Below are 12,558 nucleotides of genomic sequence, written 5' to 3' on the forward strand. Positions count from 1 at the left end.
GAATTTCTAGCCTTGCTACTACTTACAAACTTCTGGCATTGCAACCTCCGACTCCTAGAATGTTATCCCCCGTTGATTATTCCATCTTTTTCTCATTGTCAACCGCCTCACTGAGATGTGAATGGGGGACTAAACAGAACATTTGCCAATGGAGTGATCATCATGAAACTTTCTCAATTACATGCCACAGGTCCAGTACATATTCATTATGTGTCTTTAATGTAATGGTTTCCATTGCCTTCAGAATTCTCAAGCTGTTGATCATTGCTGACTCTTAACCAGCTTTGATTCCACAAGGACCTTTTGTGCGTTATTATAACGAACACTACAATCAGAAGTAATTCCACCGATTTTTATTCTTGTTTCTCCATATTTCAGCCATAAATAGCCATCTTCAGTGCAACATACAAGTAAACTACTAAACCAGAAATTATTTACATCAAACAGTGAATAAAACCCCCTTTTATCCAATAGAAATGACCTATTTGAGTGAGCTATAATCCAACAAATGCGCAGCAGAACCTGTCACCATACGACTTTAATCATGTATCAGCAGAATAAAACTGGAGTTGTTGTTTACAATAAGTACAGCAGCCGCAGTTAGCGTCATACAGTATAAGTAACACCCTCTATATTACGAACTAACTAACCTTGTTTCTCTCCAAAGTAGTAATTAAAAGAAACACACACAAACACACACACACAGTCAGTGCAATGTTTACAAATGCGGACTTGGCAGATGCCCATTTGATGTATGGATTATCACGGGGCAATAGCCGTGGCGCCGTACGTTTGTATCGAGACAGATTTCTAGAACGAAGGTGTCCCGAAAGGAAGATGTTCGAAGGAATTGATCGGCGTCTTAGGGAGCACGGAACATTCCAGTCTATGACTCGCGACTGGGGAAGACCTAGAACGACGAGGACACCTGCAATGGACGAGGCAATTCTTCGTGCAGTTGACGATAACCCTAATGCCAGCGTCAGAGAAGTTGCTGCTGTACAAGATAACATTGAGCGCGTCACTGTATGGAGAGTGCTACGGGACTGCATCAGCGTATCAGGGATTCCATGCGACGGAGGGTTGATGCATGTATCCTCGCTAACGGAGGACATTTTGAACATTTCCTGTAACAAAGTGTTTGAAGTCACGCTGGTACGTTCTGTTGCTGTGTGTTTCCATTCCATGATTAATGTGAGCTGAAGAGAATTAATAAAAAGAGCTCTAACATGGAAAGTAGGCATTTCCGGACACATGTCCACATAACATATTTTCTTTCTTTGTGTGTCAGGAATGTTTCCTAAAAGTTTTGCTGTACCTTTTTGTAACACCCTGTATATACACTCCTGGAAATGGAAAAAAGAACACATTGACACCGGTGTGTCAGACCCACCATACTTGCTACGGACACTGCGAGAGCGCTGTACAAGCAATGATCACACGCACGGCACAGCGGACACACCAGGAACCGCGGTGTTGGCCGTCGAATGGCGCTAGCTGCGCAGCATTTGTGCACCGCCGCCGTCAGTGTCAGCCAGTTTGCCGTGGCATACGGAGCTCCATCGCAGTCTTTAACACTGGTAGCATGCCGCGACAGCGTGGACGTGAACCGTATGTGCAGTTGACGGACTTTGAGCGAGGGCGTAAAGTGGGCATGCGGGAGGCCGGGTGGACGTACCGCCGAATTGCTCAACACGTGGGGCGTGAGGTCTCCACAGTACATCGATGTTGTCGCCAGTGGTCGGCGGAAGGTGCACGTGCCCGTCGACCTGGGACCGGACCGCAGCGACGCACGGATGCCCGCCAAGACCGTAGGATCCTACGCAGTGCCGTAGGGGACAGCACCGCCACTTCCCAGCAAATTAGGGACACTGTTGCTCCTGGGGTATCGGCGAGGACCATTCGCAACCGTCTCCATGAAGCTGGGCTACGGTCCCGCACACCGTTAGGCCGTCTTCCGCTCACGCCCCAACATCGTGCAGCCCGCCTCCAGTGGTGTCGCGACAGGCGTGAATGGAGGGACGAATGGAGACGTGTCGTCTTCAGCGATGAGAGTCGCTTCTGCCTTGGTGCCAATGATGGTCGTATGCGTGTTTGGCGCCGTGCAGGTGAGCGCCACAATCAGGACTGCATACGACCGAGGCACACAGGGCCAACACCCGGCATCATGGTGTGGGGAGCGATCTCCTACACTGGCCGTACACCACTGGTGATCGTCGAGGGGACACTGAATAGTGCACGGTACATCCAAACCGTCATCGAACCCATCGTTCTACCATTCCTAGACTGGCAAGGGAACATGCTGTTCCAACAGGACAATGCACGTCCGCATGTATCCCGTGCCACCCAACGTGCTCTAGAAGGTGTAAGTCAACTACCCTGGCCAGCAAGATCTCCGGATCTGTCCCCCATTGAGCATGTTTGGGACTGGATGAAGCGTCGTCTCACGCGGTCTGCACGTCCAGCACGAACGCTGGTCCAACTGAGGCGCCAGGTGGAAATGGCATGGCAAGCCGTTCCACAGGACTACATCCAGCATCTCTACGATCGTCTCCATGGGAGAATAGCAGCCTGCATTGCTGCGAAAGGTGGATATACACTGTACTAGTGCCGACATTGTGCATGCTCTGTTGCCTGTGTCTATGTGCCTGTGGTTCTGTCAGTGTGATCATGTGATGTATCTGACCCCAGGAATGTGTCAATAAAGTTTCCCCTTCCTGGGACAATGAATTCACGGTGTTCTTATTTCAATTTCCAGGAGTGTATATTAATAGGAATGTACTAATATGACTGCTGTGTTCATATGCGAATGTAGATGGTGACCTTTGCTCACAGCTCCAGGTGCTGTTGGCTTCAGTCACGCAATATGAGGCTGCTGCCAATACGAATCATAACACCACTGTGGGGGCCTGGACAGAGCTATCTGAGGGATGTCCAACAGCACCCATGTGTCCTACCATCGGTCCACTACTGTGGCCACCCCAGGTACTGCTCACACTGAGGGTTCATCCCTCTCCCATAGCCGGCCGAAGTGGCCGTGCGGTTAAAGGCACTGCAGCCTGGAACCGCAAGACCGCTACGGTCGTAGGTTCGAATCCTGCCTCGGGTATGGATGTTTGTGATGTCCTTAGGTTAGTTAGGTTTAATTAGTTCTAAGTTCTAGGGGACTAATGACTTCAGCAGTTGAGTCCCATAGTGCTCAGAGCCATTTGAACCTCTCCCATAGTCGAATGGGTAGTTGTTCCAAGATGTTGCCGGTAACGAAAGACTTTCCGAGGGCCTAATCGGAGGGCTTCACCAGTTCATCTCACAAACAGGTTTTGGACACTATCCTTAGCTGATGAAGGCCATGAGCCTGATGAAATTCCTCGCACTGTGCCAAAGGAATCATCTCGGTCTGGGAATTCACAGAGGGTAGGATTCCTTGTAGTCGTATTATCACTACATATGGATCCAATATGTCTACTTCTCTTAAAGAAATAGCGGTCGTAGACAACATTAACCTCATACTTAATGATGACGATGCTATCGCTACGAAATCAGGTAAAAGGAACTCGCTGGTGATAGTACATAATCATGAATACATCGCCAAGATAAAAAAGTTTTTCAACGATAACAAGATTACATGGACAGATAGCGATCTAACACTTAAAGCACATAAAAACTAAAGGATATGTTAGAACCTGTGAGTGGTGCATAATATCCTTGACTCTGAGTTCAGTTTTATCTGTGGCTGACTTGCTGGTCAGCCAGCTGAGAAGCGCTAGGACATTCTTATTTGAAGCATAGTAGTGGTCTAGAGGCAGTCGGCCTTTGGTTGTGGTTAGTCGTGCACGCCTTGTTTGCGTCTCTCCTGTTGTACTGCTTCCGAGCGATCGTTTGTTTACTTCCACTTAGCGGCTTGTCTCAGAGTCAGACTTCATTGACCACTGACTTTTCCATTACATCACGAACAACCGAGGGTATATAAAGTTGAACGTTTTATACGGTATGAAATGCGTCTCCCGCCACAAGACGTTCTCGAAATACATTTGTCGGTCCTCAGTATTACTGCGTACGAGTACATAAAGCTGGCGAATGACGAGCTGTGCGCCGACGTTTTGCGACGCCTCGCTAACTATCTCAAGAAATAGGAGGCGCTTTCAACTGCACCGAGGCACCTAAAGGTCAACTAGCACGTCTCCCTGCGCGGTGCTAGCGACAATTCTGCAGCACCTCAGTTTAGTGGATTCTTGTGAGCATGTTCATAGCGATCGTCCTGGGTTACGCACTTCACTAGCCATTTTACCAGCCGACTCCATCGTGTTTACATCTCCCGCGGTATTGTCAGTGGCGCACAGGCTACTGAAATCTAGCCCACTGCGTTATCTGACCGTGACGCATGTGTCTGCGCCATTAGTCTCTACCTCCGAAGGGTGTAGCGCGGCCGTGGACGATGGAAACTGAACACGCCCCACCTTGCTTCACCCGACTGCCGGCAGCTCATCGAGACCAAGTGGGCAGCTTTTCGTCAACACCATAATGCCTGTCAGTGTGCCCCTGTCATGGTGGGTGCTCTGTGTAAAGCCTGCTCTGTGGAAGCCCTTGATTGGTTACGGAAGGATGGCTGTGGCGTGGTGACGACGGACCCGGGAATGTACTATGATGCCGTGTTCGCCAGAGCGCCAGGTGATGGGGAATTGTGTCAAGGTGCAACTCACGTCCCTCTCTCGCCGCCACCTTGAAAGAGCTGTGGTCAGGGCGCACATACACGGTGGGTTAGCGCAAGAGCGTCCATTTATGTGACATGTCATAGCGGAACGACGTCCTTCACTGAGGAATTTGATTAATGTTCTTATGACTGATGATGAGCAGCGTTTTGATACCCAGTGGGATGTCAGGTCTACCCATGATGCACATTATGTTACGCTGTGGTCTGAACAAAGATCTTCATCCGGCTGCCCGCTCTCTCCATTATTATGTGTATTCGCCATGGACTTCCGTCAACGCTTCCCTGGTATATCTCTCGGTAACCACGTATTCAGCTGCCCTGCATATGCAGACGATGTCGTCTTCGTTCTTCCTAGCGGTGCTGAGGTCACGGAGCCACTGGCATGGGCTACCACTATTGCGAAGCTTCTGGTAGCTGCTCCATTGACAAAGGTGCGGTACTTCCTCCAGAGAGTGCTGCTCCTTTGAGTGCAGCTTTTACTCTCCGATGCTTAGGACTCGATTTCTCATATGATCATTTGCCCTCAACTGCCGACGTCTTCTTTCCCAACTACGAGCACTTGATCTTCTGCAACGCACACAATACGTAAATGTATATTTGGCGTCATGTAACCCCCACGTGGCACAGACAGTTTCTATTCCGCCATCCATGGCCCACCGCATGCTAGCGGCATTGGGTTCGTTTGTTTGCAACGGCTTGCTGTTCAAGATAAGCTATGAAACCCTGACCCTCCCGCGGTACAGGGACGGTTTATGTCTGTATCATGTGCCTGACAGAGCCGTAGCCTTTTTCATTGGCTCTGACATGACGTTGTGGCGCCGTAGTCCTACGTGCCTTACCAGCCTATTGCTGGAGGCCCTGCACCACACACTCTCTCTCAGCACCTATCAAGCTTTCGGAAGTCCCACCGTTCTTCTTTTACTTCCTCCACTTTTTCCTTGGTCTGCGCTTCGTTCTTACTGTGATACTGCCGCCTCAATTGACATCGACGAAGTCAAAATATGCTTTCCTCCAGCAACACAGGTCACCGTATGTGGTTGACGGGAAGCTTCCCCACGTCGATTGGCGTGCCGTTTGGTGATCGCCATGCGCTTCTTATCTTGACACTGACGTCCAGTCTGCAACGTACCTTACTGTCACTGGGAAGCAAATATGCCGGTCACGCCTTCACAGGATTCACCTCGCAGACACCCCGTTGTGAGTCGACTGTGATGTTATGGTCACAGACGAGCACCTGGGTACTGGGTGTCTGTGTTGTCCTCATCATTTCATCATCATCGTCATTTATGACAGTGGCTAGGTTGGACTGCGAAAAAAATTGGATTGTATGAAAATTGGTACTTTTTACGACCACTGATGTCCGCGTAGCTGAGTGCCCCACAAATCAACCACCATCATCATAATCACAGACGAGTACAGTCTGGTGTGCAGATCGGCAAGAGGTGTCTGTTTGTTGGTCAGACATATGTTGTCTCTAATTACCTGTGTGACTTCTCGTCAGATACCAAGCAACTGCTCCTCTTTCCGGACGCGGGATACCCCCGCAAGCGTAGACGAACTCTGTGAAGTGGATTCGTTGACAAGTAGCACACTACTAGTTTGCTACAAGGAAAGTATCCTTCAGTTTTGAGAGTTCCTTAATGAAGGCCATTGTGAAGTTGCTCGCAATCCAAAATTACTCCAATTTCCACTGCAGTGTCCTCCTTAACTCACCCCAGAGTGGTCCTGTAGTGAAGAGTTGATCCCAGCTTCTTGCAGACATAGAATCGATGTATTCGCTGGTCATCAAATTGTTCTTTCCAGAAAAACTATACGTTGTTGGTCTCAATTAGTTTTGCGTCTTACTGCGCCCTCTTCTTCGCGTGACGCCGATTTCCTGATCTGCCACTACCCCGTCTATTGGGCGCCGGGGAGTTTCCTTTCAAAAAAACAAAAAACAAAAGAGGTTGCGTCTTTGATCAGAATCAGAACGTTCTCGATCCAGGGTTTGAAACCCTCATTCTGCCAACGGCTTTGTCATAGAGGACGGAGGAGTGGACAGAGTTTCAGGGCACCCTCTTGTCTTTAGGGTGAGAAACTACCCCTAAAGGCGGAAGAATCAGCAATGATCAACGGCATGAGGATGCAGAAGGCAATGAAAACCACTGAATTAAACGCACGTAACGTGTATCCACAGGACATGTGGCCTGTAATTGAAGAAGTGTCATGATGATCTCTCCATTGGCAAAAGATTCCGGAATAGTCCCCCATTCGGATCTCCGGGATGGGACTGCCAAGGGGGAGGGGACCATAAGGAAATGATTGAATAATCAAAGAAAGGATACCGTTATACAAGTAGCGGTGTCGAACGTCAGAAGCTTGAATGTGGTAGGGAAGGTAGAATATCTGAAAAGGGAAATACAAAGGCTCGATCTAGAGTCAGTAGAGGGAGATGGAAAGAAGACAAGGATTTCTCGTCAGATGATCAACATCGGCAGAAAATGACATAACGGGAGTTGGATTCGTTATGAATAGGAGAGTAGGGCAGAGAGTGTGTTATTGAGAACATTACAGTGATAGGGTTGTTCTTATCAGAATCGACAGCAAACCAACGTCAAAAACGATAGCTCAGATATACGTGCCGACGTCGCAAGCTGAAGATGAAGACATAGGAAAAGTGTATGACGATACTGAAAGGGTAATACAGTACGTAAAGGTAGATGAAAATCTAATAGTCATGGGGGACTGGAACGCAGTTGCAGGAGAAGGAGTAGAAGAAAAGGTTACAGGATAATATGGGTTTCGGACAGGGAATGACCGAGGAGAAAGACTAATTTCCTTCAATAATAAATTTAGATTAGTAATAGCGAATACTCTGTTCAACAACAACTATAGGAGGAGGTATACTTGGAAAAGGCCTGGTGATACGGGAAGATTTAAGATAGATTACATCATGATCAGGCAGGAATTTCGAAATAGGATGGTAAGGCGTACGCACGGGCAGGCACAGGCTCAGATCACAATGAGGTAGTGATGAAGAGTATGCTGAAGTCTAAGAGATTAGTCGGGAAGAATCGTGCCCGAAGAAATCGGATATAGAAGTACTAAGGAACGAAGAGATATGCTTGAAGTTCTCTAAGGCTATAAACACAGCAATAAGTAACAGCTAAGTATGCAGTAGAGTTGAAATGGAATGGACATCTCTAAAACGGACTGTCACAGGAAAAACATACGTACAAAGATGGTAACCGCGAAGAAGACGTACTTCAGTTGACCGCTGAAAGAAGGAAGTACAGAAATGTTCATGGAAATTCACGAATACAGAAATACAAGTCGCTGAGAAATGAAATGAATAGTCAGTGCAGGGAAGCAAAGACGAAACGGTTGCATGAAAAAAGTGAAAAATCGTAAAAGAAATGATTGTCGGAAAGACTGTCTCAACATACGGGAAAGTCAAAACAACCTTCGGTGTAATTAAAAACAAGAGTAATAACATGAGGAGTGCAACGGTAATTCCACTGCTAAATGCAGAGGGCAAAGTGGCTAGGTGGAAAGATTGCGTCGAAGGCCTCTATGAGGGGAAGATTTCTCTGATGTGATAGAAGAAGAAACAGGAGACGATTAAGAAGAGACAGGGGATCCAGTATTAGAATCAGAATTTAAGAAAGCTATGGAGGACTTGAATGCAATTAAGGCAGAAGGGATAGATAACACTCCCGTCAGAATTTCTTAAATCATTGGGGGATGTGGCAACAAAACGACTAATCACGCTGGAGTGTAGAATGCATGAGTCTGGAGACATAACCTCTGACTTTCGGAAAAATATCACCCAGGCAAATCCGAAGAGCGCAAGATCTGGCAAGTGCGAGAATTATCGCACAATCTGCTCAACAGCTCACGCATGCAAGTTGCTTACAAGAATAACGTACAGAAGAATGGTAAATAAAACTGAAAATGTGTTAGATTTCGATCAGTTTGGCTTTCGGAAAGGTAAAGGCACCGGAGAGGCAATTTTATCATTGTGGGTGATAATGGAAGCAAGACTAAAAAAGGTCAAGCCACATTCATACAATTTGTCCACCTGTAAAAAGTGTTAGGCAATGTAAAATTGCGCCGGATGCTCGAAAAATAGTGATACGCTATGGGGTAAAATACACTCCTGGACATGGAAAAAAGAACACATTGACACCGGTGTGTCAGACCCACCATACTTGCTCCGGTCACTGCGAGAGGGCTGTACAAGCAATGATCACACGCACGGCACAGCGGATACACCAGGAACCGCGGTGTTGGCCGTCGAATGGCGCTAGCTGCGCAGCATTTGTGCACCGCCGCCGTCAGTGTCAGCCAGTTTGCCGTGGCATACGGAGCTCCATCGCAGTCTTTAACACTGGTAGCATGCCGCGACAGCGTGGACGTGAACCGTATGTGCAGTTGATGGACTTTGAGCGAGGGCGTATAGTGGGCATGCGGGAGGCCGGGTGGACGTACCGCCGAATTGCTCAACACGTGGGGCGTGAAGTCTCCACAGTACATCGATGTTGTCGCCAGTGGTCGGCGGAAGGTGCACGTGCCCGTCGACCTGGGACCGGGCCACAGCGACGCACGGATGCACGCCAAGACCGTAGGATCCTACGCAGTGCCGTAGGGGACCGCACCGCCACTTCCCAGCAAATTAGGGACACTGTTGCTCCTGGGGTATCGGCGAGGACCATTCGCAACCGTCTCCATGAAGCTGCGCTACGGTCCCGCACACCGTTAGGCCGTCTTCCGCTCACGCCCCAACATCGTGCAGCCCGCCTCCAGTGGTGTCGCGACAGGCGTGAATGGAGGGACGAATGGAGACGTGTCGTCTTCAGAGATGAGAGTCGCTTCTGCCTTGGTGCCAATGATGGTCGTATGCGTGATTGGCACCGTGCAGGTGAGCGCCACAATCAGGACTGCATACGACCGAGGCACACAGGGCCAACACCCGGCATCATGGTGTGGGGAGCGATCTCCTACACTGGCCGTACACCACTGGTGATCGTCGAGGGGACACTGAATAGTGCACGGTACATCCAAACCGTCATCGAACCCATCGTTCTACCATTCCTAGACCGTCAAGGGAACTTGCTGTTCCAACAGGACAATGCACGTCCGCATGTATCCCGTGCCACCCAACGTGCTCTAGAAGGTGTAAGTCAACTACCCTGGCCAGCAAGATCTCCGGATCTGTCCCCCATTGAGCATGTTTGGGACTGGATGAAGCGTCGTCTCACGCGGTCTGCACGTCCAGCACGAACGCTGGTCCAACTGAGGCGCCAGGTGGAAATGGCATGGCAAGCCGTTCCACAGGACTACATCCAGCATCTCTACGATCGTCTCCATGGGAGAATAGCAGCCCGCATTGCTGCGAAAGGTGGATATACACCGTACTAGCGCCGACATTATGCATGCTCTGTTGCCTGTGTCTATGTGCCTGTGGTTCTGTCAGTGTGATCATGTGATGTATCTGACCCCAGGAATGTGTCAATAAAGTTTCCCCTTCCTGGGACAATGAATTCACGGTGTTCTTATTTCAATTTCCAGGAGTGTACAATATGTAAAGGAGCCAAAATGGAATAATAAGAGTGGACGACCAAGAACACAGTACTCGGGTTAAAAAGGACGTAAGACAAGGTTGTAGCCTCTCGCAGCTACTGTTCTATCTGAACATCGAAGATGCTAATACGGAAATAAAAGAACGGTTCAGGGGTGAAATTAAAATACAAGGTGAAAGTATATCAATGGTACGATTCGCTGATGACATTGCTAACCTGAGTGAAAGTGACGAAGAATTACATGATCTACTGAATGGAATGATTAAATAATGAGTACAGAATATGGATTAAGAGTGAATAGAAGAAAGATAAAAGCAATGAGAAGTATCATAAATGAGAACAGTGGTAGTCTTAACATCAGAATTGGTGGTCACGAAGTAAATGAAGTTAAGGAATTCTGCTACCTAGGCAGCAAAATAACCAAGGACAGACAGAGCAAGAAGGACAACAAAAGCAGACTAGAACTGGCAAAACGGCATTCCTTGGCAAGATAAATCTACTAGTATCAAACATTGGCCTTAATTTGAGGAAGTAATTTCTTTGAATATGCCTTTGAAGCACGGCATAGATAGTAGTGAAGCATGGTCTGTGAGGAAACTGGAACAAAAGAGAATCGAAGCATTTGAGATGTGGTGCTACAGACGAATGTTGAATATTGGGTGGACTGATAAGGTAAGGAATGAGGAGCTTAATAACATTCAAGTTTAGTGTTAATTCGATCTCCTTGTTTACAGTATGTCGCAAATAATGCAATTGGTTGAAATGTTTGTAATTTTTGTAATGAGAGAATTCTGTAATTGTTACAGTTTTCTTATGTTCTACAGTTCTTTTTCCCAATAACGAGAGTTTAATTTTTGAACAACGATTTTCTTTACAGTAAAATCCACCATGATTCTTAGTACAGTTCCGAATATTTTGTCGTGTTTAAATTGCACCTTACGCCACACGAAATAGCAGATTGTTTATGACAAGCAAAAACAATTTAGAGTAGATTATTTTTCTTTAGCTGCTGCATCTGCCGATTTCAATTTTCTTTCGAGCAAGTCCGTACATCAGACACAATACAGCATTGTGAACAAGAGTAAGTCACTTTTACTTCAGAGCTAATGTCACCTTGCATTCTTGAGTCGACAGTCTGCAGTGACAACTATTAGCCGTTGTGCTAGCAAACAGATAAATTTACAACGATAAGTGTCGGTAATGCCAAACAGTTATTCTCGTCCGTGTAGAGCAGTAATTTATTTTTGTTGATATTCAAGCGAAACATTGCACTTCGTATCACGCAAGGTTCATGATGTACTTCGGTACTGAGTTTTAGTTATATAGTTTCTAGTGAACACGCAGTTAGTTTCTTTTGGGCATTTAATTAGGTCCGTTTTCTTTATTTCAAATATTGCATGTAATGAAGTTTAGTTTTATTTCAAGATACTGCGCAAGACATGGCCAACCAACAGTCCGTTTTGCTCAGCAACTGTATACGATGTCTGAAGTACGAGTACACGAGAAGAAAATGTTTGAAATCAATATATTCAGTTTTCTCACATGCAATTTTTCTATAGGAAGCTTACACGTGAACATTGTTCTGACTTTGACTGATACTTGCAACGTATTTTGGACACTGCATAGGCGCCGTTGGTGGCCAGATTTAATAGTACAATCAGCAGGATTGTCTAACGTCGGCATTTATGTTCAGACATGCATAACTCTGCTTGTATCCATATTTTTATCCAATTCCTGTATATCCTATTAACCTGTTATATTGTCTAATTTTTATTTTCAACAGTTTTCTTTTCTCGCCGATTCTACACAGATCCTGCTCATTTATTATTTCAGCACTTCACCCAATTTTCAACGTCAATCTAGGTAACAACGTATCAAACGCTTCGCTTGCCTTCATTACCGTTTTCCACATAGTTCACTATTCGCTTCGGTAGAATGCTGTGCTCTTTACGTACATTCCTGGTCAATTTTTTATCAGATATGGCCTCTGTTTGACATTAGTAAGCTTGTTTAACTCTGTTCCTACATTCATCTATTGTACATTATTTTGCGGTCTGGGTAACAGAATTGCTTCCCTTCGATTACTATGTTGTTTTCCACACAAATCTTAATGAGGCATTCGGCAGATGTTTGCTCCTCTTCAATATTTTTGTTTTTGTTGATTTGCAGTTTATTAGTAAAGCTTGTGTTACATCCGAATGACAAATTTGCCATCCACCCCCCACCCCCCCCCCCTCTCTCTCTCTCTCTCTCTCTCTCTCACACACACACACACACACACACACA

This window comes from Schistocerca serialis, chromosome 8 (genome assembly GCF_023864345.2).
Source record: "Schistocerca serialis cubense isolate TAMUIC-IGC-003099 chromosome 8, iqSchSeri2.2, whole genome shotgun sequence".
NCBI lineage: Eukaryota > Metazoa > Arthropoda > Insecta > Orthoptera > Acrididae > Schistocerca > Schistocerca serialis.